The 24,010-nt window shown below is 40.6% G+C and overlaps 1 long non-coding RNA gene across 2 annotated transcripts in view; it reads left to right on the top strand.

Annotated features, from left to right (window-relative positions):
* The window catches only part of LOC147173411 (uncharacterized), a 117,305-nt gene that overhangs the window by 56,976 nt on the left and 36,319 nt on the right, over positions 1-24,010 (top strand). The window contains exons 3-4 of one of the 2 annotated variants that reach the window (XR_015094877.1): positions 9,401-9,528; positions 10,239-10,301. This is a non-coding gene — a long non-coding RNA (uncharacterized LOC147173411). Of the gene's footprint in view, positions 1-9,400; positions 9,529-10,238; positions 10,374-24,010 lie in introns of those variants that run through there. The other variant, XR_015094876.1, reaches the window with a different exon arrangement.

Genomic DNA, 24,010 nt, shown 5'->3' with positions numbered 1-24,010 from the left:
CACCAGCGTGTACGCAGTAATGCTAACTGGGTTGCTAGGTTGGCGTGAATGAAAAAACAAAAACTTACTTTCTTTCTTTCTTTCTTTCTTTCTTTCTTTCTTTCTTTCTTTCTTTCTTTCTTTCTTTATTTTTCTTTATTTTTCTTTCTTTCTTTGTAAAGTTCTAAAAATGGCAACTCAAGTCTGACTTGAGGGAAGTCACCTGACTCAAGTCCCCCATCTCTGCATTAGTGTTCAGCGAAGGATTAACTCTCTGTGGCACGTTCAAAAGTTGGTCCACCTTCAACAAGTGGGATTAAGACAAGAACATGGGAAGAAAAGAACGAGAATGTACAGTATGCTGGAAGTTATGCAACATGTCACAGCTCAGGGGCCAAATACGGCCCGTCACATTTTTTTTTGTGGCCTACTAAAGCAAAAAAAAAAAAAAGTATGTCTGCTATCTGATTGTTGTTTCTTACCTTAAATTTAATTTAACATTCGATACAGAACAAAACTGTCAAAAATTGCCACCATCTTCATCTCTTTAGCCCACCTAAAATACCAATCTTCAACCCAATCTACTGACTCATCATATTTCACTCATTTTGCTCCCAAAAATGTTGGTGACAGTATGACCTCTGTTTTCATTGTTTTCCTATGAGAATTTTCTTTTAAAATTTAAAATCCCAAACAAATCGGAGGTCACCGATTGTGTTTGTCCTCAGAGGTTCGTTCCGCTGGCGTTATTTAGCCGTATTTCTCACAGCCGATGTTTTTGGGCGGTGGCTCCGTGAAGGCTCATGTGCAGAAAGTGATGTAGAAAAGGTTGGACAGTTGGAATGGCTGAGATGTCGATGGAGGAGGAGGAGGAGGAGGAGGCGGAACTGAGATGGAAAGTTCATTTGAAAGGATTTGGAAATAATCCCCTCAAGTTACCACAGTGTAGGGTGGAATGGGCTCCAAGTTGACCCACTGTGTGCTTCCCGCTGTAGTTGTGCATGTATACTGAGGCGTGCACGTAAAAGAGGTGATTCGTCTTGTTTTCTGGGATTTTTGATTGCAGTAGTAGTAGTAGTAGTAGTAGTTATCGATTACACGATTATGTCAGTCAAAAGACAAAACGGGGACCAGGGAAAGACCATCGTTTCTGCCTGGCTCTCATTAGCAGCTTTGCAGGAAGACATTCTAGCCAGCCTTGTTGTTTTTCTCCCTTCTATTTCAGCTGCCACTTTGATTTCATCATGCAAGACCACTGCTGGGTTCACAACCCTTTGAAATGAGCAAAAGGCCTGTAATCCAGTTACCCAAGCTGCAGGCCCACTCCTCGGGTCCTGAGACAAAACCTGCAGCACTAATCCCACTGTCACTAGGAGGAACGCTTTGCTACCTGACTGGCGGTGGCAGCCATTTCGAAAATTCCCTGTTTAAAAATGTCGCTGCGGACCGTTGGACAAAAGGGGGGCTAAAAGGGTAGTACACTGCTTGTTTCTAAAGTTGCTCTTCGTAGTTTTTTTTCGGTAATTTTTTTTCGGTAATTTTTTTCCGGTAATTTTTTTTCGGTATTTTTTTTTCCCTTTTTTCACCCTTTAGTTATAATTGAATATCATAGAGAAAGGCTTGACGAAAACAAATGTATACTGTACCAAAATCGACACTGCACAGCATAGCATGTCCGAGAGACATACTACAAGACGAGAACTCGCGCAAGTAAACAACAGCCGTGGATATAAATAGGTCCAATGCGACAAACTTCTTTTGAACCGCGTACCTCTAATGTGGCTACAACTTAACAGTGTAATAGACCGCGTGGAAACACACTGCCCCTAAGTGGCCAAATTGAGTACAACAAGAACAGCGCTCCCAATAAAGGCACACACAAACAAAGGCAAGACAGTATAAAATAATTTAAAATAAAATCGATTTTGGGACATTTAAAATTGATTCTGAATCGTACTAAATGAGAATCGCGATTTTTATGAGAATGAGATTTTTTTGGGCACACCCCTACAAAATATCGTGAAAAAACGCAGCTGAGAAATCAACGTATTCAAGGGAGGCTTCTTTAGCAAGTAGGACGGAGCTGCGCGTGCAAGTTCTGACTACATTGACCAAGATTCCTTGTGAATCAAATAAGTGAAGAAGAAGAAAAGAAGACAAAGAAGAAAATAGCCAGCATGCGCAAAACGAAAATCATTGCCCCGATCGATCAAGGTATTCCGAATGCGTTTATTTGAGCAAGAATTCCGGTTATGAACAAAGTAACCCGGGTGTGTTATTCTGGTTTTTAAAAAGCAGAATAAGAGCATATTCGGGTTATTGCGCGTGTTTGCATGGCCTTACAAAACCCCAATATTGCCAATATTCGGGTTTTAAAAGGGTTATTGCCTGCATGTAAACGTAGTCACTTTGTTGGAACGCAAACTTCCTCAAATTGTCCTCCAATGCATTTGCCTATCAAGTGTAAATGAGGTTTTGTTTGCTTGCGGGGGGCTTCTGGAGTTCAGGGGGACATTCCCAGCATGTTCGCATACGTCACTATAGAGGAGCCCGAGTGTTTTCCTTTTACTTTGACCACACGGCAAACAGCTCCAGCCGCAGATAAACAAAACAAGAGGGGAGGGGCCTCACGCCGAGCGGGCAGTCCAACAAGATGCACACAAACAATCCGCCACTGAGTTTGTGCGAGTCAACAGAATTTTCTGATTACTTAAGAAAAAAAAATGTCATCGGAGCTGGATGGTTATGCATTGCATTAAGGGGTGTGTTTTACTCCTCCAACCCCGGCAGCCTAAAGCCTAGCCTAACCCTAACCCCTTCGCGGAGAGGCCCGTACTTTTCAAGGAATACGAGGGGAGGGGGTAGGAGATAATGGCAGTGGGGGTGCGGGGATGAGAGAAAGAGACAGAGAGTGGAAAACACAAAACTTGCTGACACGGGGCATAACTTAATTTCCACGGTAGGGGGACAGCTGTGCAGTGTAATCTGCCATGGCAGCCCATTCACACTTCAATGGCAGGCTTGACCCGCCAAGGAAAACTGGAACCACAGCCAGCTCATTCCCACTGAAGGAGGTGCTGACCGGGCCACCATTTATGGGCTTGTCTTAAAGAAACATACCCCTCGCGCTTGTTATTGATGACACACACACCCTTCCACGCTCAAGACACATGCGCACACACATCCACAGAAGGAATCTCTTAACAACTCTGACGTCTCGAGAGGCCATTAAAATATGTATGAATATCACATTACGGTTTTAACAAAGCTCTTTTAAATCACTCCAATTGCCACTGATTGTGTTAAAATGGCGTTAATTAGCCACTCAAAACACCTGTATCTTAAAACATCTTTCCCCTATTCAAATGAGTGGAAATGCCATTAATCCAGAAAATGTTTTTTTTTTTTTTGTAATGAAAAATAGGACTTTATAAAATTGTGCGTAAAAAAAAAAAAGACTCAATTAAATATAATATAAAGAATGATACAGTTTTTTAAATGCTGCATTTCATTTCAGTGTGCCGCTCCAGCTGGTGTGCCTGCCTCGGCCACTGGGAGGCAGTATAATGCAGACACATCCAAAGAAGTAGACTTCTTCTTCTACTGCTAGTATAAGAATAGTTTGATTTTATGATGATTAAAACTAAAATTAGCATGGAGATTCCACAGGTGCAGTCACTTTGTTTCCCTAGCACATTGTTTGGTTCTAACTGAGCTTTAGATAACCAAATACTGATGTTCTGTAAACATTTGGTGTTAGTAGGGATGTTGAATATCTAACTGTTGCTTAAAAGATTCTAAAACCACAACTGTCGATGCTAACAGTTAGCAGGGCAATGACATTTTCCATTACATTAGCATGACGCTAGCAAGTCGTGCTTAAGGCAAAGTGTGGTTGTTTAAATACACTATGTGGAATTCCCTTTGTTTTAAGTGGATGGTAAACTACAACAGGGAGTGGCATTAAAGCAAAAATAATAAATAAATAATTCCCAGTAGATCTCAGTACTGCATGTTTCAACATGACGCTAGAAGTGCAGCGCTAAATTCGGAGTTGCCTCTATACTGTAAAAAAAAAAAAAAAAAAGCTTAAAAATTTGTGATATAACCAGAATACTATCTCTGCCGATCTGTAAAGTCGATATCTTCCTATGATTATCTCAACATCGGCTCACACATGTTTTAATGGCTGTTTTGTCCGTAAGTGCTCTGTTTTTGACTGGCGACCAGTTGACGGTGTCGTCCGCCTTTCGCCCCAAGTCAGCTGGGATCGGCTCCAGCTCACCCACGACTCTAATGAGGACAAGCGCTATAGAAAACAGACGGATGGATGGATAGCTCTACATTCTTTATATGCTTTATATGCTAATCTACCTCATATGGCCACAAAGTGTAAGGACAGCCCTCCTCCTCAGGCTTACAAAAAGTTGGCCAATTAGATGGAAGTTTGGGGAGGGGGAAGTTGGGGGATTTTTTTCCCTCCTCTCCGTTCTCCCCCAATTAGGTGGTCCAACACAATCTAATGAGATTCTAAGACCAGTTTTGCACTGCAAAGATAATGTACAGATTTGATTGAGACTGTCAGTTGTGTTTATTATTGTGTGTTTTATTTAATTTTATTATTATTATTTTTAAACAGCATAGTGGAATAGACACTAGTTGACGGACTAAATGGCTACCATAGCTGTAATATGCATGCCAGGCCAGTAGTTGGCGATAAAGAAAAACTGTAAAATAATTTTTACTTTTGTACTTACCTACTTGAAGTTGAATCAGTACTTCTCTTACCTGAGTACTTTTGACACAAGTGTCTGTACTTCTATTTAAATACTTAGTGTGAGTACTTTTTCCACTTCTGTGTACATATTGCACAATCTATATCTTAACTAACGAGTCATAGGAATTTTCCTGTTAATTGCACCAACTTCAAATGAGTTGTTTGCAGAGATGGCAAATCCAGGTCCAGAAAGTACAAAAAAACGTTTGGCTTTAGCCCCTCGTGCTCGCTGGACCGTCAACATTTATTGATGCTTCCCTATCTGGAAACAGGGAAATGAGCATGCCACTTTTCAATGGCGCTAGCTAGCTCCCTAGCAGGTAAAAAAGCACCGGGGAGCTACCTAGCTAGCTAGCTAGCATCTAGGGCTAAAGCCAAACTGTGGCAGGCTAGCTAGCTCCCTAGCAGGTAAACAAGCACCCGGGGAGCTAGCTAGCTAGTGAGCTAGCTAGCACCTGGGGCTAAAGCCAAACTGTGGCAGGGTTTTCTGGACCTGGATTTGCCACCTCTGGTTGTTCGCAAACTACTTGGTGTGATGATGATATTGAATCCCTCTCAGAAATCCATTGGCACCAGTCTCGTCACAGCTTCACTCCAACAACTCCGCAAACTTAAATATGTAAATGGGAATGTGCTTTCACCTCCAAATGAATAATGAGGCCGTAGCTCGGGAGTTGCGGGGAGTTAATAGTTTGGCTGTGGAAGTCAATAGGGGCCGGGGTCTCACTCCATTAAGCTGACCCCCAGGGCCACGCATTCATCCCTCACACATTCATTTCCTCCTTTTATGCTGCCTGCCTGTGTGAGCGCAGCGCAGGCAGGAGCGTGGGCTCGCGCAGGCCGGCCTCTTGCACAGACTGTAGGTCATAAATATGTTGGCTATGCTGTGTGAGCTCGGGCGGCTTTGTTAAGCCAAACACAAACGGGAGCCTTCAAAGTAATTAATGAAAAGGCAGGCGTGGGACAGAAGACGCTTTGAATGCCAACACACAGCTGAGTTAAGTCTCTTTGGAGAGCGAGTGTGTGGGTTAGTCGGACTCCCGTACCTTTTGAAATGTTTAATAACAGATCTTATCTGTTGGGTCAATGCTTTAGTGTTCCCTGACACCACACATGAAACCGCTTCTCTCAACAGTGGCTGTGTTATGTGAAAACTTGCAGAGGTATTAGTATATTACGGAAGCGTATTGCATTCACTTGGGGGAAAAAACAACACATTTTTGGGGGGAGCTTTGTTTTTTTGAGTATTTTCAGAATATTTTTTTTCTGTTTTACTGAATATTTTTTGTCAAAAAAATATTCAGAAAAACAGGCTGAAAACAATTATTCAGAAAAACAGGGGGGAGGTGTCAAGGGATTATTAGAAAAACAAAAATTATAAAAAAAAAGAAAGAAAAAAATATTTTAAAAAACAGTCTTTTTTTCCCGATACGCTTCAAAATCCACCTCCTCTAAGCGTAAATTTTTTTTTGCGAATTTTCTAACCTCTTTAGAATTTCTAGCTTTTCCATTCAGTTTTAATTTCGCATTTCTTGAAAATTCAAACAAAAATGGGTGGATGGAAACCCAACTAATGACTCCTATTCTGACTTGGCCTTCCTTTTTAGCAGCCAATTCGCTGCTACTCAATTCTAGTCACCACCTTTTTGTGCACAGCCCTCGTTTAAACATACATGGAATTTGTCTCAACTCAATTTAGAACGACAACTAAAAAGCCACTATAGCTACAAAATATACATTTAGGACACACCCACACACATGAGACATTAACTCATTTGCTCCCAAAAACATTCAGTAACATATTTTAAATATTGCGGTCCCAAAAACGCATTTATACGTTTGTTTGTTTTTAATGTTTTTTTATGCTAGAGTATACAGAAGGCTTTGATGCAGCCTCTGACCTGAAGAGAATGGTTGAAGTAATGGTAGTTCTTACAAAAAACGTCCAGCAGGTGGCAGCAGACTATAAGAGATCAACCAGGGCCATGTTGCAAAAAGCTCATTTACCCACAGTTTTTGAGGTTTGTGAATAATGATGAAACTTAGCTATATTCTAATTGCTGCAAAACGGAAACAGATAGAAATATACTTTTTTTCCTCCTGATTAAAGAAGGAGATGCTAATCTTTTTTTTTTTGGTAGGTTGCATAATTTTATAGCAATAGAACACAATATTCTGCGGGGCTTGCAAAATCAGTCAAAATCCAGTAAAACAGCCTGGAGCGAAGGGGGTTACTTCAGTAAAAACGGCTGGGAGTGAATGAATTAAGCATCATAAAATGCGGTAATACTAATCAAAGCCAAATGTCCAAATGATGCAGAGTGACGCACAAGTTTCTGCATTTCAGTTGCCAAAATAAGTTGAATGAAAAAGGTGTGTGCGAAAGTGATTGTAAGCGATTTGTGTATTCAGCAGATTAGCCCCTGATCTCTGTAAGCTTGAGTCCATTCACTGGGCTGGTCGAGGTCACTTTCTTTCCTGTTGTGTTCTCCCGCGGTGGCATTTGTAAACATCTTCAAGTGAAATCCCGAGAGCAAACACATCCCAGCCGAAGGTCGCCGGCAGGCTGCACTTCACCTCTGAGCGCAAGGAAGGATGTCTCTGTTTAAGGTCCGACCAGGCCAAGGGAAGCGCGTGCTTTATGTAAACTGACACGTTTGCAGTTTTACGTGGCTCAGATGCTCCCTAAAATAACATTTTTGCAATTGTTTAGGTCTTCAGCAAGTATAATTCCAAGGTCTTTTCTTTCCTAAATTGTGAGTCTCAGTGGCAGAAAAAAAAAACATGATGCATCAGACATGAGCTAAGCACATAATGAATAATCCCCACTTTTGGCTGCAAAAAAGGCCGCACAATGGTCCAGTTTAGTGAAGCAATCCAGAGCAAGGCCGCTGATTCAGGGTCATCAATAAAGCCCTCTTTGTGCTTGCGTTCACAATGGAGCAGAGCAGCAAGGTTTTCACATGCCGCCGCTTCTCCCGTCTTCTTTTTTTGAAGATGAATTTAATGCAGAAACTAAAATTAGGAAGTGGAGCCATTTGGGGTCACCAAATAGGTCTTCGGTCACAAAATAACCCATATCAAATTTCCTTTTGAGGTTAAAAATGGGCAAATATTTGTATGAATCACACAGTAGGCAAACATTTATTGCTGTATGTAAAATGCTAGATTTAAATGTGAGAATAAAACGGTACGGAATTTTACAGTAGGAGGTTAAAGTCATAATATTACAAAAATAAAGTAGTTTAGTTTTTATAGGGAAAACATTTGCGTAAGTTTTAGCAAAAAAATTAATATTTTCAAGATAAAAATTGCAATTATGCAAATAAAGTTTTATATTATTTGGAAAACTTTTTTTTTTTGGTTTAAAGTTGCAATATTACAAGAATAAAGTTGTATTACCCAAATGCTTTGGAGAAAAAAACGGCATTATTTCAAGTCCTAGTTCAACTTGGAAAGTTAATAATCAAGAGAAGAAAAATCTGACGTTATTATGCCAAAATAGTTTCATTTCATGCTTATAGTATCATGAAATGCAATTTTTTTTAATGTAGAAAATATACAACTTCCAACTTTGCTATCGTAATATTAAACCTTTGGTCTGAAAAAGGACTTTTACCTCAAACAAATATGACTTTTTTCTCATACGGTTATGATTATTAGTCTCATCTTGTAAATTCTCCATTTAAAAAAAAACAACTTCAATAAGAAACAGAGAACATATAAGTTTAAGTTGTTCCATTTGTGTCTCTGTGTTTGTGTGTCACGGGGAGGGTAATGCAGGACATATAGGAGTGAAAGAGAACAGATGTAAGATCTGCGATGACAGAGGGAGTGTTTTTTTTTTGTATCGGTAGAAGAGAGGAAGCACACATGGTGTCGAGTCTCAAACTACAGAAAAGAATGAGAAGAAGCAAGGGAGTATTTTTGACATGTTAGGAAATACTGTATAAAATTGCATTCTTGCTGACAGTTTGATGGCACGTGCTTCAGATAGTTAGCCTAGTTTAGTTTAGCTACGCTAGTGTGCTTAGTTTAGCTAAGCTAAACTACGGTAAGATATGCCAAGCTAAGCGTCTGTAATTAGTTTGGACAGAAATAGCGTCAACAACATCAATCAAGAAGTGTCAAAATCACAAATTGTACATAGCATTAGCCAACCCAAAAATTTGTTACTGAATTAAACTCTTGTCTAAAACGATTTTTAACATGTTAGGAAATACTGTATAAAATTGATTGATGCCACATGCTTCAGATAGTTAGCCTAGTTTAGCTTGGCTACACTAGTGCGTTTAGTTTAGCTAGGCTAAACTACGGTAAGCTAAACGTCTGTAGTTGGTTTGGACAGAAACAGCTTCAATAAGACCAACCAAGAAGTGTCAAAATCACGAACAGAAACATACTGTTCATAGCTTTAGCCAACCAAAAAAATGTGTTACCAAATTAAACTCTTGCCTAAAACGATTTGTTGGCTAGCAGCACTATGGGGCATTCCTGTCCTCAGTTTGGAAGTTATTGTTTGATTGCATCACGACCTACTGGGTGACAAAGTTATACTTTGAACAATGTGTACATGTACAAATAACATGTAGGCAACTTTAAATGGATTATTCTGGATGAAACTTAATCAGCCATTCTTTGCAGGACTGAAGCACCTGTTGTGGATCAGCCAGCCTGACAGTTCCGGGTCAGCAGCAGTGGAGGAGAACCTCTGGAAGCCGCTGTTTCTCTTCAGATACCCAACCTCCATTCACGGACGCAACACAGAAAAGGTGAAAACTTTAGCATATTGTCAATATCAACAAAATTGGTTTTGTTTGTGTGTGTTGAAAACTTCCCATGAGGGGCCGTTGCCTTTTACATGGCTGATGAATGTTTCACAGAAAATGGATGGACGGATTGATGAAGATGTACATAGAGCTCAGCTCAGCTTTATTTCTATAGCGGTATAGTAAAGGTTTATAAATGCGTTTCCTATGATGTGTTAGCATTAGCTTTAAGCTAGTTAACTTGAATCAAGTCAAGTCACCTTATCATGTAAAGAAACAACTCAAAGTGCTTTACACATTAAAAAAAGGCTAATATGCGTGCTTGTTTTAAACACGAGATGTAATTCTAATAGTTTTCAATTTCCTATCTATCTATCTATCTATCTATCTATCTATCTATCTATCTATCTATCTATCTATCTATCTATCTATCTATCTATCTATCTATCTATCTATCTATCTATCTATCTATCTATCTATCTAACTTGCTAGCTAGCAATGTAGCTTAATATCGAGCTAGCGATTTAAGCAAGACTCTGTTGGCAACTCATGATAATTGTCCCTCAGTTAAAGAGAAAGTCAACTCTAATACATTTTTGGGACAATAATATATTCTATGCAGCCCCACTGGTCAAAATATGGTTTTCTGGTTAATATTGTGTTAGTGGAATATGAGTTATGCAGCAAAATCCAAACGTTTTTATCCATTTCAGGGGGTGGCCATTTTGCCACTTGCTGTCGATCTGAAGATGACATCAGTGTTGCTCCGGGCTCAGGTAACAACCAATCATAGCTCAGCTTCAGAAAACAGGTGAGCTGTGAAATGGCTGGATATTGCTTCATAACTCTTAATCCACAAATATAATATTTATCAGAATGTCATGTTTAGACTAGTGAAGTCACATATAACATATTATTATCAAGAAATGTTTAAGGTTGACTTCCACTTTAGATGTTTGTCCTGGATGAGCATAATCCAAAACCTAATTTAGTGTCGTATAATTACGAGAAACACCGCAAAGAACCCAGGTTGTCTTTTTGGCTAAATCGAGATAGTGAAACACAAAAGGCTCAAAGTGCATTTGTTGTGTAATGGATGTAAATATTTCGAAGCGTGTGTGAACCTTCAGCTGCTCCCGTGGCAGCAGGCAAAGGGATGACATCATTCATACTATAAAACAAACCTTTTCACATGTTTAGTTGAACAATCGGCGTCAGTCAGGTCCACGTTGTGGGATGTGCTGCTCTCAATACTCTCCTGTGTGTTTTTTTTTTCATGACAAGAGGATTTATGGACCAGGAAATCAGTGTCGGATTTTCAAAACCAAACACTTAATGTAGGGTTTATGTTTTTTAATGCAAGTGGCACTGCCTGGAGAGAAGATATACGACTTCCCCCATAGCCCCGAGAAGTGTCGACAAAACCCAAAAAGGACGTCTTTGTCGTCCATTTGGGTGGCACCACCTCGCCCAAGGCATTCACGGCCGCGGTCCGATTGTCCGCGCCAGGCTGTCAGGTCTTGTCTTTTCTTTGCGCGACGCTCAAAAGGGCTCGTCAGACTTTCTGCGCCCGAGGCGACAAATCGAAGAACTGTCTCATTCCTCTGCGGCCCGGCTCGTTTTACAAGCGCCCCTCAGCGGAGTATCAGCTTCCAGAGGGTCCTTGGCCTTTGTTTGGAGAGAAGGAAACAACAGCTGTTGCTTTCACAGGATTTCTGAACCCGGAGTTCTTGTGCAAGGGGGGGGGGGGGGGGGGGGGGCTGTGGGGGGGGGGGGGGAAAAAAACCTTTTTTCACTCTTTAAAACAAAAACCTCTTCTTTTTGCCGAACCAGCACTACCAGCGGAGCTTTTTGTCCAGTGTTGCTCTCTCACTTATACAGCCGGCGAGGTAAACTCCCAAGTTGTTCTCCCCAAGTTCACCTGTTTCATTATGAGCGGCGATGAAGGACGCAGTCAGAATTCTCTTCCAATTATTGTGCCAACGAGCCTCCTGCTTCCCCTCCGTCCACCTGCTGACAGATTTGCTAAATGAGTCCCGGCCAGGAATGTTAATCAGAGAATCAGACATGTTTGCTGGATATTTGGCCGGCCGCCCTCTCGGCGGGCCCCTTCAACAGGTGGCCTTCTTGTCTCTGTGGAGCAGATCTCATGTCGGCACTCTGTTACATGTTAAAGCCCCTGGGAAATGAGATTTGACGGGGGGGGGGGGAATTCAATCAAAGAAACAAAATGTTGCTATGTGTTACTCTTCGCAGTTACTAGTGGGGTTTCTATCCACCCGTTTTTTATTCGAATTTTCAAGAACTGAATGAAAACGCTAAAAATTCGAAAAAGGGCACAACATTCTCAAAAACCTTTTTTACGCTTGAAGCGTATCGAAAAAAAAAAGACAATTTTGGCGATGGAAACAGGTTTCGCAAATAAATACTGACAAGACCGGATATCACGTCACACGTACGTTTGTAGTCACAAAGCAATGTCAGACGATAAAGTAAAGGAATGTTTGGGGGGGGGGACCAAACCGAATTTTGGGGGGAATTAATTAAATAAGCAAATATGAATGCAATTTTAGATGGAAAACAGCAAAGAGTCGCTTCCTGTTTTTCTTCTTCTTTTAAATTACTGGTGGATCACATCTCTATGATGGTGTATACCGCCACCTACAGCGGCGGAGTCCTTTCTCAATATCCGCAAAAGGAGAACAGATGGAAACGGGCATAAGTCGTATGTCCGTTTTGCGCATTTTCAGTCAATTTGCTTAAAACATTTGAAACAACTTGGATGGAAACCTGACTACTTTTATATCATGAAGAAATAAACTAATCACTATTTTGAGGGGGAAAAAAAACACAAATGATTGATACCTCCTTAAGAATGGTTCTAATGGTTAGTGCCTGGATTCGTACACCAAATCCACATTTGCATTTTGTTAACCATTTAAACACTGATCAAATCAATTTGAATGGGTTACTAATTATACTTTTGCCGAGTGACACCTCATAGTCCAACAAATAAAATAAATTAAATCATCATTATGGTAAACGTTCTCTCTGCTCTATTTAGTAGCCTTAATTGGAGCTTCATTCCTCCAAATATTTTCTCTCTCTTTGACACCCTTAAGTGGGTAAACCCTTTCGAAGCCACAAGCCACAGAAGCCGATTGGCACAGTTCATCCGTCGTTTCTTGTCAGTGTGATGAATCGGCGGGGTCGCGCAGACAAAAGAAGCCGAGAAGGCAGCCGCGGGATGAGAGATGCCGCCATATTTAATTGTCCAAGACAATAGCCTGTGGTAACTCTGCTGTAACTGCGAAATGTGATGTTTTTCTTTGTGGTTTGGCTGTGACAGGAGATGCTGTGAAGATCTGACTCTGGCTTTCTCTGACAGTAGACTGCAGTCACAATGTTTTTTTCTTTTCTTCATGTGGTTAGATGATACATTTATCGTGTAGTTGAAGGGCCCTCAGGGATAATCATTATTATTGTACAATACGAGCTAATTGTAGAGTGCTAGTGTGCAAGTTCTGTCATTTGCTGAGAAAACCACAATGTTTAGTTTTCACACACTTGTAGCAGGTGAACAGGAGCTGTTGATATCTGTTTGATGGTGTTAAACATCCTATAAGAAAGATCTTGTGAATTCACACCTCGCCTGCTGAAAGCTTTCTTCCTTCTGCCGAACAAATCAAATGAAACTGGTTTGCTATCATAGCAAAGTCGACTCACAGGGCTATCTTTATTTTAAATCAAACATACGGGACATTTTTTATCATATTTTTGAATTTACCAGTTTGAGCGGATTATTCTTAACTCATTCACTCCCAGCCATTTTCACTGAAGCAACCCCCTTCGCTCCAGGCTGTTTTACTGGATTTTGACTGATTTTGCAAGGCCCACAGAATATTCTGTCCTATTGCTATAAAAACATGGAGCCTACCAAAAGAAAGATTAGAGTCTCTTCTTTTCATCAGGAAAAAAAAGTATATTTCTATCGGTTTCCGTTTTGCAGCAATTAGCATTCGAAAAAGTTTCATCATTATTCACAAATCTGTTTAAAACTGTGGGCAAAAGAGCTTGTTGCAACATGGCCCTGGTTGATCTCTTATACTCTGCTGCCACCTGCTGTCCGTTTTTGTAATAACTCCCATTGCCGTTACCATTCTCTTCAGTTCAGAGGCTGCATCAAAGCCTTCTGTATGCTCTAGCATAAAAAAAAAAAAACCATTTTTAACGTACAAATACGTCTTTGGGAACATGGTAATATTTAAAATAGAATGTATTTCTACGTTTTGGGAGCAAATGAGTTAATTACTAGAGGTGTGCAAAACCATCGTTTTATCGGCCCGTCATTGACGGATGCCCAGCTTTCGGCGAGCACTTTATGACGCAAAGCCTCGTAAAAAAACACACAGCTTATTCCATTTGCGTGTAGCATAACAGCTATATGCTGTTTCACCATGTTTGCTTCAAACACCGGGCTCCACTATTAGCCGGCGGTTGAAGTCAACATTGTTTGGTTGTTTTAAAGGGATACTTGACTCATTGAGCCATTTTCAGCAGTAAAAAGTTTATATTTATAACTTCATTATTTTTCACATACAAATGTTACTTTTAAGAAATATTTTTTCCACTTGATGTCGACTGAAGATGGCATCACCTGTGCTGAGGAAGTAGGTAATGACCAATCATGGCTCAGTTTGCTGATAAAAACCCAGAAAACAGGTGAGCCATGATTGGTCGTTACCTACTTCCTCAGCACACACAAAAAAAATGAAAAATTAAAAAGAATGAAGTTATCAAATTAATACCGCCTTAAACGTCCCAGCTGTTAAACAAACAAAAAGCTCAATGAGAGGTCACACAGACTCTTTTATCTCTCTAACCTTTTGCTTTATAATCTTGGAACCCGTCAGAAAACTCCATTTGTTCCTTTATTTGTTTATTATTTTTCCCCTCCTGTGGGAGACGGGATTATTATTATTTATTTTTTAGCAAATGCCTTCCTAATGCTGTCACTTTCATCTAATGAGCAAACTTTGGTTTCACCTCACAGTATGTCAACAAAGCGAAGCGTGTTGGAGGAATTAAGAGCAATCAAAGGTGGTGACCGTAAAATAAAACGTTCAGATCTCCTCCTAAATCCCCTCACAAGTGAGCTTTACTCAACGGCAGCCAAAGTAAACGGCCTCGTCTTGCACCTTGAAAGCGAGCAGCACATACAGTGTACCAGCCTGGCAAATCCCTGCAAAGCTCTTTGTTTGAAAAGCTATTTTCAATGGGAACTGCACTGTAAAAGATAAGTAATTATCCAAAGCTGGCTTATAAAGAAAGAAAAGATTACGCTGCAGGTCGCCGTGGTAGGTTTGTTAGTGTAGGAAAGGCGGCGGAGAAATTGTAACCAGGTGTGTTTGGCTTTGTAGTCTTCAGCAGGTTTATGCTGTTTTTGTTTAAGCAAACGCAAAAATAATTCAATTTGAACACTAAAGTGAGGAAAGTGTTGAAAAGCCACTTTGGAGTCATTCACACGTGAGCCAAAATCTTCCATTTCAGACGGAGGTGTACGCTACGTAGATCAGGGAGCGCTTAGCATGCATGGAGGAGGTGAAACAGCATGCGAACACACTTAAGTGAAAACAGAGGACAAGTCCGATGTGGCCCGATTTAGAACTCTCGGGTTCTTGGAGGGGAGAGTCCCGTGAAAGCCAATCACGTCGCATGATGCTGCACCACAGGAAATGGACTCCAAATCCTGCCGGGCTGCCTGAAGTCTTTTTACTGACAGGCGAGCGCCACAAAATCATACCAAGAGAGAAGGTGGGAACGTTTAAAAAAAAAAAAGACTGAAAAAACATATTTTAACTCCCCCTGCACGTCCAGTAACATTTGGTAAAAGAAGGTACAATATTGTGTATTCAAAACAACAAAACAACACTACCTTAAAAATGGTTATTTAGCTTAATGCTAGCATAGCATAGAAAACGTCATTGACATGCTAAGAGTTTTCATCAAAGTCACGGATATTTGAGCACAAACAGTGTAGCAATCAGGGTTGTAGTGGTTCTGGAATACCCTAACCCAATAAACATCACGGTAAGAATTGTGTCGTAAAAATTCAACAAAAGTATTATTTATAAACATTTGGAAAACGATCATCCACAAATCAAATGCAGGTACTTTTTTTTTTTTTTTTAAAGCATTTAAATTATTTATTTATTTCATTGACAATATTTTGTGAATTTTAGTATTTGTTATTTTGTTTTCAAGCCAAGTCTCTCCACAGCAAGTCAATTCAAGGAAAATCAGGCCCTGACACGTCACACTCGTTCCAGTCATTGCAAACCTGTACAGTCATAGTGACCAGTCCACTCATGTGTCGTCCAATCATGGAGACCAGTCCACTCACGCCCCTTACAGTCATGGCGACCAGTCCAGTCTAGCCACGTCACGTCCAGTCATGATAGTCTGCTCACCTTTCTCACTACGGTTGATAAAAGTACCTCGCATTGCACTTGATTCCTGTTTCCCTGCATTTTGGGTCCACCATCCCTCATCCACTCACGGTCCCTCATGACACCTCCTTGTAGACCCACCTACATTCGAACAACTTCTACTGTTGCAAACAGATTGGATTCATTTGCCGATGGGAGGGGCGGTTTCTTCGTAACAGACAAAAACGTCTTTTGACAATCTCCATGTTCACCTTCACCAACGAGCAGTCCATCCTGATTCCAGATGGAGAGCAGCCAGGCCAAAAAGATTAGCTCACCACTGACGAGAGAAAGACGCTGGCCAAGGCAAACCCGCACTCGTGTTTAAGGACATTTTTCCTCTTGCTGACCACAGACTTTGCAGCGGTTTCTTTGGAAGCGGCTGTCTGTGTGTGTGATTAAATGTGCCCGTACACGGGGTTTTTTCTGCACTAAAACACACTCTAATAAGTGTTTTAATTGTAATTGCATGTTGAGATGTTTTTAGGAGGCTTTGATGTGTTACTATGGCCCGCTTTGGAAGAACAACCTAATTACAAATTTACGATTAGCGGGTACTCAAAGCGGATTTTTTTTCTTTTTCCATGTGGGATTACCTCGTGCGTTAGAAAATCTCCTGCAGGCACAAAGCTCAATACAGCGATTAAAACAGAGCAACCTTTTTATTTGTGTTACTTACCGGCATGTTGTGTCGTTCACAAATCGCCTTACTGGGCCTTTGAAACCTGGAAAATCTTGCCAATCATTTTTTGGGGGATGGAATTTTATACGGAAAAATACCTTCAAATTGAGTTAATGGATGGATGGATGTGTACAAATGTGTTTTTATTGCATAGTGATCAAATATAAAAACAGAATCCTTTACATTTTTTTTTGTTTACTACCTGAAGCAAGTGTTTAAAAAACAAACAATAATTATTTTTTTTACAGAGGCCACTTCACACAGTAACGCAAACTGACGTGTGCATCCCAAGTTATCCTTCAAGTGATGATGCACGTTTTGCCGCTTTGTAGTTTTTTTTGTTTAGTTTTTTGCAGATGGCCAGCTGTGAGTAGTTTGGTCGGCCAAATCTCCCTCCCATTAGCTTGTCTCCTGCCCTTAGTCGCCTCTGTTATCTTGTGGCGGGTTCCAAGGAAAGAGTAGTCCTCCAATAAATACACACAAATATTTCCTGATGAATGTAGTTTCCGATTCAAATCTGCTTTCATGATATCTGAGAACACGGGTCTTTCTTCCAGGTTAGGCTCATAGCAGTCCAAGTCCAAGCAGTTTAAATTAGTATGAAATGTTTGTGAAACGGGTTTTGCATTTTTACGGTATTAACATGGTATTAATGTGTTATTGTGTCAATTGTAAAATGTGGCTAAAAAGAAAAGAAATAGCAATTTTTTTCATAGTCTGAAAGTCTTTGTGAAAATTTTCACCTTTAATCAAAATAAGACATTTTGCAACCAAGTCGTCATCGTCACAGCTAACACCGCAGATAACCAAGTCGTCCTCGTCACAGCTAACCAAACTGTCCTCGTCACAGCTAAACAAAGTCGTCCTCACCACAGCTGACAAAGCCGTCCTCGTCACAGCTAACAAAGTCGTCCTTGCCACAGCTAACAAAGTCATCCTCGCCACAGCTAACAAAGCCGTCCTCGTCACAGCTAACCAAACTGTCCTCGTCACAGCTAAACAAGCTGTCCTCGTCACAGCTAAACAAGCCGTCCACGTCACAGCTAAACAAGCCTTCCTCGCCACAGCTAACAAAGCCGTCCTCGCCACAGCTAACAAAGCCGTCCTCGTCACAGCTAACAAAGCTGTCCTCGCCACAGCTAACAAAGCCGTCCTCGCCACAGCTAACAAAGCCGTCCTCGTCACAGCTAACCAAACTGTCCTCGTCACAGCTAAACAAGCCGTCCACGTCACAGCTAAACAAGCCGTCCTCGCCACAGCTAACAAAGCCGTCCTCGCCACAGCTAACAAAGCCGTCCTCGCCACAGCTAACAAAGTCGTCCTCGCCACAGCTAACAAAGCCGTCCTCGTCACAGCTAACAAAGGTGTCCTTGCCACAGCCAAGTCAAGTCACTCCACAGCTAGTCAAGGCAAATCAGGTCCTGTCACGTCACGCTTGTTCCAGTCATGGAGACCAGTCCAGTCTCGTCCCGTCCAGTAATGATTGTCTGCTCCCTATGTTTCATTAAAGTTCCCCATACTGCACTTCATTCCTGTCTCACTGCCTTTTTCCCCTGCATTTGGGTCCACCATCCCTCAACCACTGACAGTGATTAGTTGACTTTCATCACTTGAATTGATCACGATCATTGTTTGTGCCCAGACAGCAGATTTCCCATGCAATGATTGGCCTTTGCATTGGCAAGACTTGTCAACTCTTTTGGTGAGCGCTATAAAAGAAATGATACTTGAGAGGCAGCATGCTGACTCTTTATGTGCGGTTATAAAGACTTTATGTGACCGAGGTCCGCCATCTTTGACTCGGTACTTTTCGCTACATGACGTCAGAAGGTCACCAGCCAACTTAAATTTAGTACATCCAGCTGGTGTCGTAACCAATAACCGTGGCGTTTATGTAGACCAAAGAAAAATGTTGCGCAATACATCTTCATTTAACAGCTGCCTTTTAGTTTCACTTATTTTCTTTTTTTTGGAGGGGATTGCAAAAACCTCATTTAAACTCAGTGTGAACTTGTGAACGTCCAAAGACCCGAGTCTGTTTTATGTCGCCTCATTTTTTCCCTCTGTTTGCTCGCTCATCCCGCTTCTTCCCTGACTCAGCAGCAGACATTCTTTGCCACAAGTGGAAGATAGCGGCAGCGTGAGATGGTCAGATAAGACGAGACTGTCATGACATGCATGTTGTCCCTCTCCGCACTCCATCATTTCGAGTCTGAAAACAAAACGTTGGTGGTGTTCATCTTCTTTTTTTTTTTTACATGGAAATGGAGTGCGTCCGTCCGTGCGGCGCTCGCCAAACCAAAGTGGACATAGTTGCGCCACATGCGCTATTTTATTGTGATAAAAACAGATGTTGGGAAACCAAAAGCGAGGTCAAAGTCAAAAGTGAGATGTAGAAAGCTGACACGGCCCGTTTCAAACATGTTCTGCCTCGGGGAGCGTTTGCCAGCTGCTTTTCATAACGCGTCCCCCAGCCGAGCACGTACTGTACAGTAGGTTATTAAAAAGTCTCCCAGCAAAAGGCCTTCCTTCATGTTCTGAATGTGGGCCTCTAAAAGGCCTGACTTGGTGATTTTAATTTCCTCTGTCTGCAAATTTTTCAATTTCCTTCAACGAAAGTCTCCATGTGCTAAGCATAATGCCGGAGATGTGCCACGCTGATGGCGCTGTCTTAACTCCATCGCATTCGCATGCAATTTAAATTCTGTCAAGACACTATTGAGTGAATTCAGCTGGGGAGGGGGGGGGGCTTATTTACTGAAAAGACTGAAAGTCAAATCAGGAAGATATTTATTTAAACTTTCCGGGAAATGTCAGCGGTTGGCCTCTCTTTGTATCGGATGTATTACGGGTACCTCAAACATTTTGATTTTGAAGCCTCATTTGATATCTTTAAAAGTAATTTAAATTTAGCATGTTAACACTCTTCGTTGTGGTGTGTCAAATTAGGAAGACATTTATTTTACCTTTACGGGAACTTTCAGCGGTTTTCTCCGAGGCGCCTTTAACGAAGGTCAAAGTGGACATTTTGATCATGGAAACCGCAAGCGGCATTGTGATTCCACCCAGTGTCCGTTTTTCCCTCCCAAACCGCACTGGAAACGTCGCAACTGCTAGTTATGTCGACGGCGCTAAATACAACTTGTTGCATCAGTTCCAAGCCGTGCCGCTACCTTCAGTCAGACGTTTAATTCCGTTCCAATGGATCACCAATTCAGACGAATTTCTTTGCGTCACGTTCTCATTCAGCTGATTTCACAGCTAGTGTTGAACAAGGAGGGTTGCTGGTAACAAGACAATCCAACTAGTTAGTAACACAAAAGTTAATGTTGGATCAAATTTCAGTTTTTCAAGTATATGGTACATTATAGTAGCAAGAGAAAAAAAAATCTAACATTTTTAACTTCTGCGGTGTTAATTTTGTGTGTGAAAGAGGCTATTGTTAAGCAGCCCCAATCCAAGATGTCAGTGATGTCATGTAAATTCCACTCTGCAGCGTACCATTTAACCCGTGTCACTTCTCATCGTTCGGAGGAGGCAACTCGTCTGTCACAAGTGACGACCTGTTGATGTATTTGTACAGTACAGTGCGGCTGTTTTTTGTTTTTGTTTTTTCTTTCTCTCAATCAATTTCCGCCGGCGGGCGTGACGGTCCACATGGCTCGGAGGGTTTGACAGCCAGCCAAGACGGAGAAGCAATCCTTCAGCTGACTTTATTTTTATGAGAGGCAAACCGCAGTCAACAAACAAAAAAGCACATAAATGGTTCATGAACTAGCCTCGAAAACCAAAAGCCTAAAAGCGGTTCTGCGGGAAGTCATTTGGATCACACAATTATAATGAGAGCACCATTTCTTTTTCGGTTGTTCGTCTAAAATAAAGCTACTATTTGGTAACCAAAGCGATCTGACTTGACATATAGTTCCATGAGTATATCATACTGTACAATTTTAACTTATTTGTAGCTTGTAGCTCATTCAACAAGGGGGGAAGACCCTGAAGGAACAAAATGTACTGGTGAGGGTTTTTTTTGGAAGAGACCGTATGTTACCATGCCAACATTTCAATTGATGTGATTCTGTATCAGCCAAAAACGATAAAAACAAACCGGCCATTTAAGAATGCTAAAAACAAAACAACCTTGTAGTATTAGTGGTATGTTGAAGTAGCACCCTGTGCGAGACCCCAACTTTCCCTGTGCGGCCACACATAATCCACATATGTCCAAAATTGGCCACTGAGCACAGGTGGACATTTTTTACAGTGTAATCCTCCGTTTTCCTCACAATTACTATTGCAGTAAAACCTTCACTGTTAAATGTCAGATTTTGCCAGTATGGTATAATACAAATTAATTCCTTAATCAAACTGTCGGTATCTCAAATTAAACATTTGTTAACCGGAGAGGCAATGTTTAACATTATTAACTCATTTGCTCCCAAAGACGTATTCATACGTTGTTTTTTGTTTTTTTAATGCACGTATACAGAAGGCTTTGATGCAGCCTCTGATCTGAAGAGAATGGTTGAAGTGATGGTATTTATTACAAAAAACGGCCAGCAGGTGGCGGCTGAGTATAAGAGATCAACCAGGGCCGTGTTGCAAAAAAGCTCTGTCACCACTGTTGTAAACAAATTTGTGAACAATGATGAAACTTAGCTATATTCTAATGCTAATTGCTGCAAAACGGAAACAGATCGAAATATACTTTTTTTTCCTGATGGAATAAGAGACTCTAATCTTTCTTTTGGTAGGTTCAATGTTTTTATAGCAACAGAACACAATATTTTTTAGCCTTGCAAAACCAGTCAAAATCCAGTAAAACCAGTCGGGAGCGAAGGGGGTTGCTTCAGTGAAAATATCTTGGAGTGAATGAGTTAAGCAGTCATATGGGTGTAAAATGAAGTTGGCTTATTGCATATGAAATATGTTTTTGAATTTACTCAACCTTGAATGAATCAAAGGAGTCCATTGATAATTAAACTTTTAAATGTCTTCACATTTGCAGTTAACACAGCTGACACTGAAGTGTTGCCTTCTAAGTTCTATTTCTGGTTTTATGCCACACAAAAATAAACAAAATGTCCCACTGAGCTGGAAAAATGCTTATATGAAATGATTATATAATCTGTGTACATATGTTGCTCCACTGTTTGTGTTCAAATATCCAAATTGTAACTGCAACAATCGATGCTAACCGTTAGCATGTCGTTTTACACTGTTAGCATATAGAACTAAGGCAAAGCTATGTGCTTGTTTTAAACACACAACATTCTGTGTGTTTTTTTAAATGTTTATTTAACTGATTAACAGTCAACTTAAACTGTGAGTTTAACTGAAGATCTGTTTCTTGATCCGATTCTCCCTCACACATACTTAGTATAGGCACCGAATAATTAGCGTACAATAACATGTTTATGTTGTCAGTGTAAAGTTGGGCTACAGGACATGATTCAATTAGGTGTGTTTTGGTACAACAAACTTGTTTCTCGCCAGACAGTGGACAGATTGTCTTTGTTTTTGAGTCATTTATTACGTGGGCTAAAGCTAACAACATCTGGACTCACTAAAGCTCTATTAGAAGCTCGCTTATAATTGGCCCTGACCTCTTATTCGGAGAGGTCATTGGTCAGAAGAGGTTGGCTAGTTTAGGAACAGGAAAATGAACTTCCTGTTATTCAATGAAAATGACCACATTAAGTTAACTAAGGGTCATTAAGAAACGTTGCATCCACACATCTGCTTTTGTAAGCGCCAGCAGGATTAAACGCAAATATTAAAATCAGCCTTCGTTATGGACTTCCATCTTTCTTTGATACACCCTCTCACGAAGGTTTTTGTTCTCGGCTCCAAATGAAATCATAAACTTTGACCGAAATCTTTGAAGCTGGACTCGGCCTGCAGCGAATGGAAAATGTCTGACTGAGACGACGGCTCGCTGCTGCTCGTGTACGTATATGAGACAGAAAAAGGCCCGAGGCCCGCTGCTCTGTTGCTAACCAAGTCCATATGTACCGGCTGCCGTCATCCCACTAACTTCTAAGACTGAAGCCGAGTGGTGCTGTAGAAACTTAGCATCTGAAGCCTCTATATATAATATCCCCACATAGTTGCTATTTACCAGATTATTTTCTCTATCTCCCTTTGTTCAAAGAAAATCCTACCTATTTACATTTTTTCTTTAATTTTACAAGTCAAATTAATAAATGTTCTTCAGTGGCAAAATGCTAGAGATGTTCGATACCATAGTACTCAACTCTTGAGTAGTCACGATACCGATACCAAGTACCGATACCACTAGTACATTTGATGTATAAAAAACGAAACTCATTTGCTAACCAAGCAATCCAAAAAGTGAAATTTGTTAGTATAGAAGGATCATTTTTAATACGTATCTAGATAAAAAAAAATGCTTTTTAAAAAGCTTTTGTTTGTTTTAATGAATAATACATGTGCTTTGAAAGGCAAGATGTTTACATTAACTCATTCACTGCCATTGACGGTTATAGACGTCAAATATTCATTTTAATAATTTTTATTAGTTTAACATTTTTTTCCATTTTTGTTAACAAGAGTATGAATTGTTTATTGTACATTTAGAACAGATATAAAATGTGTGATTAATCGTGAGTTAACTTGTGAAGTCATGCAATTAATTACGATTAAAAAAAATGTAATCGTCTGACGCTCCTAATTTTTAATAGTCTTTTCTTTTCTTTAATTGAGTCAGACAATTTTTTTTTTATTGTAATTAATCGCATTACTTCAATAGTTAACTCACAATTAATCATACATTTTCTCTCTGTTCTAAATGTACAATAAAAAAATTCTAGGTTTTCCTACTCTTGTTAACAAAAGTGGAAATAATGTTAAACTAATAGAAATAGTTCAAATTAATTTTTGACGTCAATAGCCGTCAATGGCAGTGAATGAGTTAAGAGCTGATCCAAATAAGGACAGTTTGGCATTGATGGACATCCGCTGTCTCCTGAGTGCCGTTTAACTTTCTCCTATTTTTGACTCGGTTAAAGTTGTGGAATGAATTCTGGTTTGGGAGCCCTTTCGAGTGAAATGCTCTGCTGGCACGGAGATGGTGTGTGCGTGTGCGTGTGCGTGCGTGTGTGTGCGTGTGTTTGTGTGTGTGAATGAGCTCGCTAAGAAAGCCTACAACAGGTAACAAGGACCCACCGCTGAGAGACAGATGGCTGAGCTCCACAATAAGAGGCCCGTGTGCGTGTGTGCAGGCCTTGCTCGTAATCTTTGCATATAAATTTGTCCAGCGAGTAATCAAAGGATGGGCCGTGAATGACTGTTT

The sequence above is a fragment of the Leptonotus elevatus genome, chromosome 5 (assembly GCF_054856555.1).
Source record: "Leptonotus elevatus isolate MCC_2025b chromosome 5, RoL_Lele_1.0, whole genome shotgun sequence".
Classification (NCBI taxonomy): Eukaryota; Metazoa; Chordata; class Actinopteri; order Syngnathiformes; family Syngnathidae; genus Leptonotus; species Leptonotus elevatus.
Note: the sequence above shows the minus strand (reverse complement) of the source record. Positions and strands in the feature narration are given on the sequence as shown.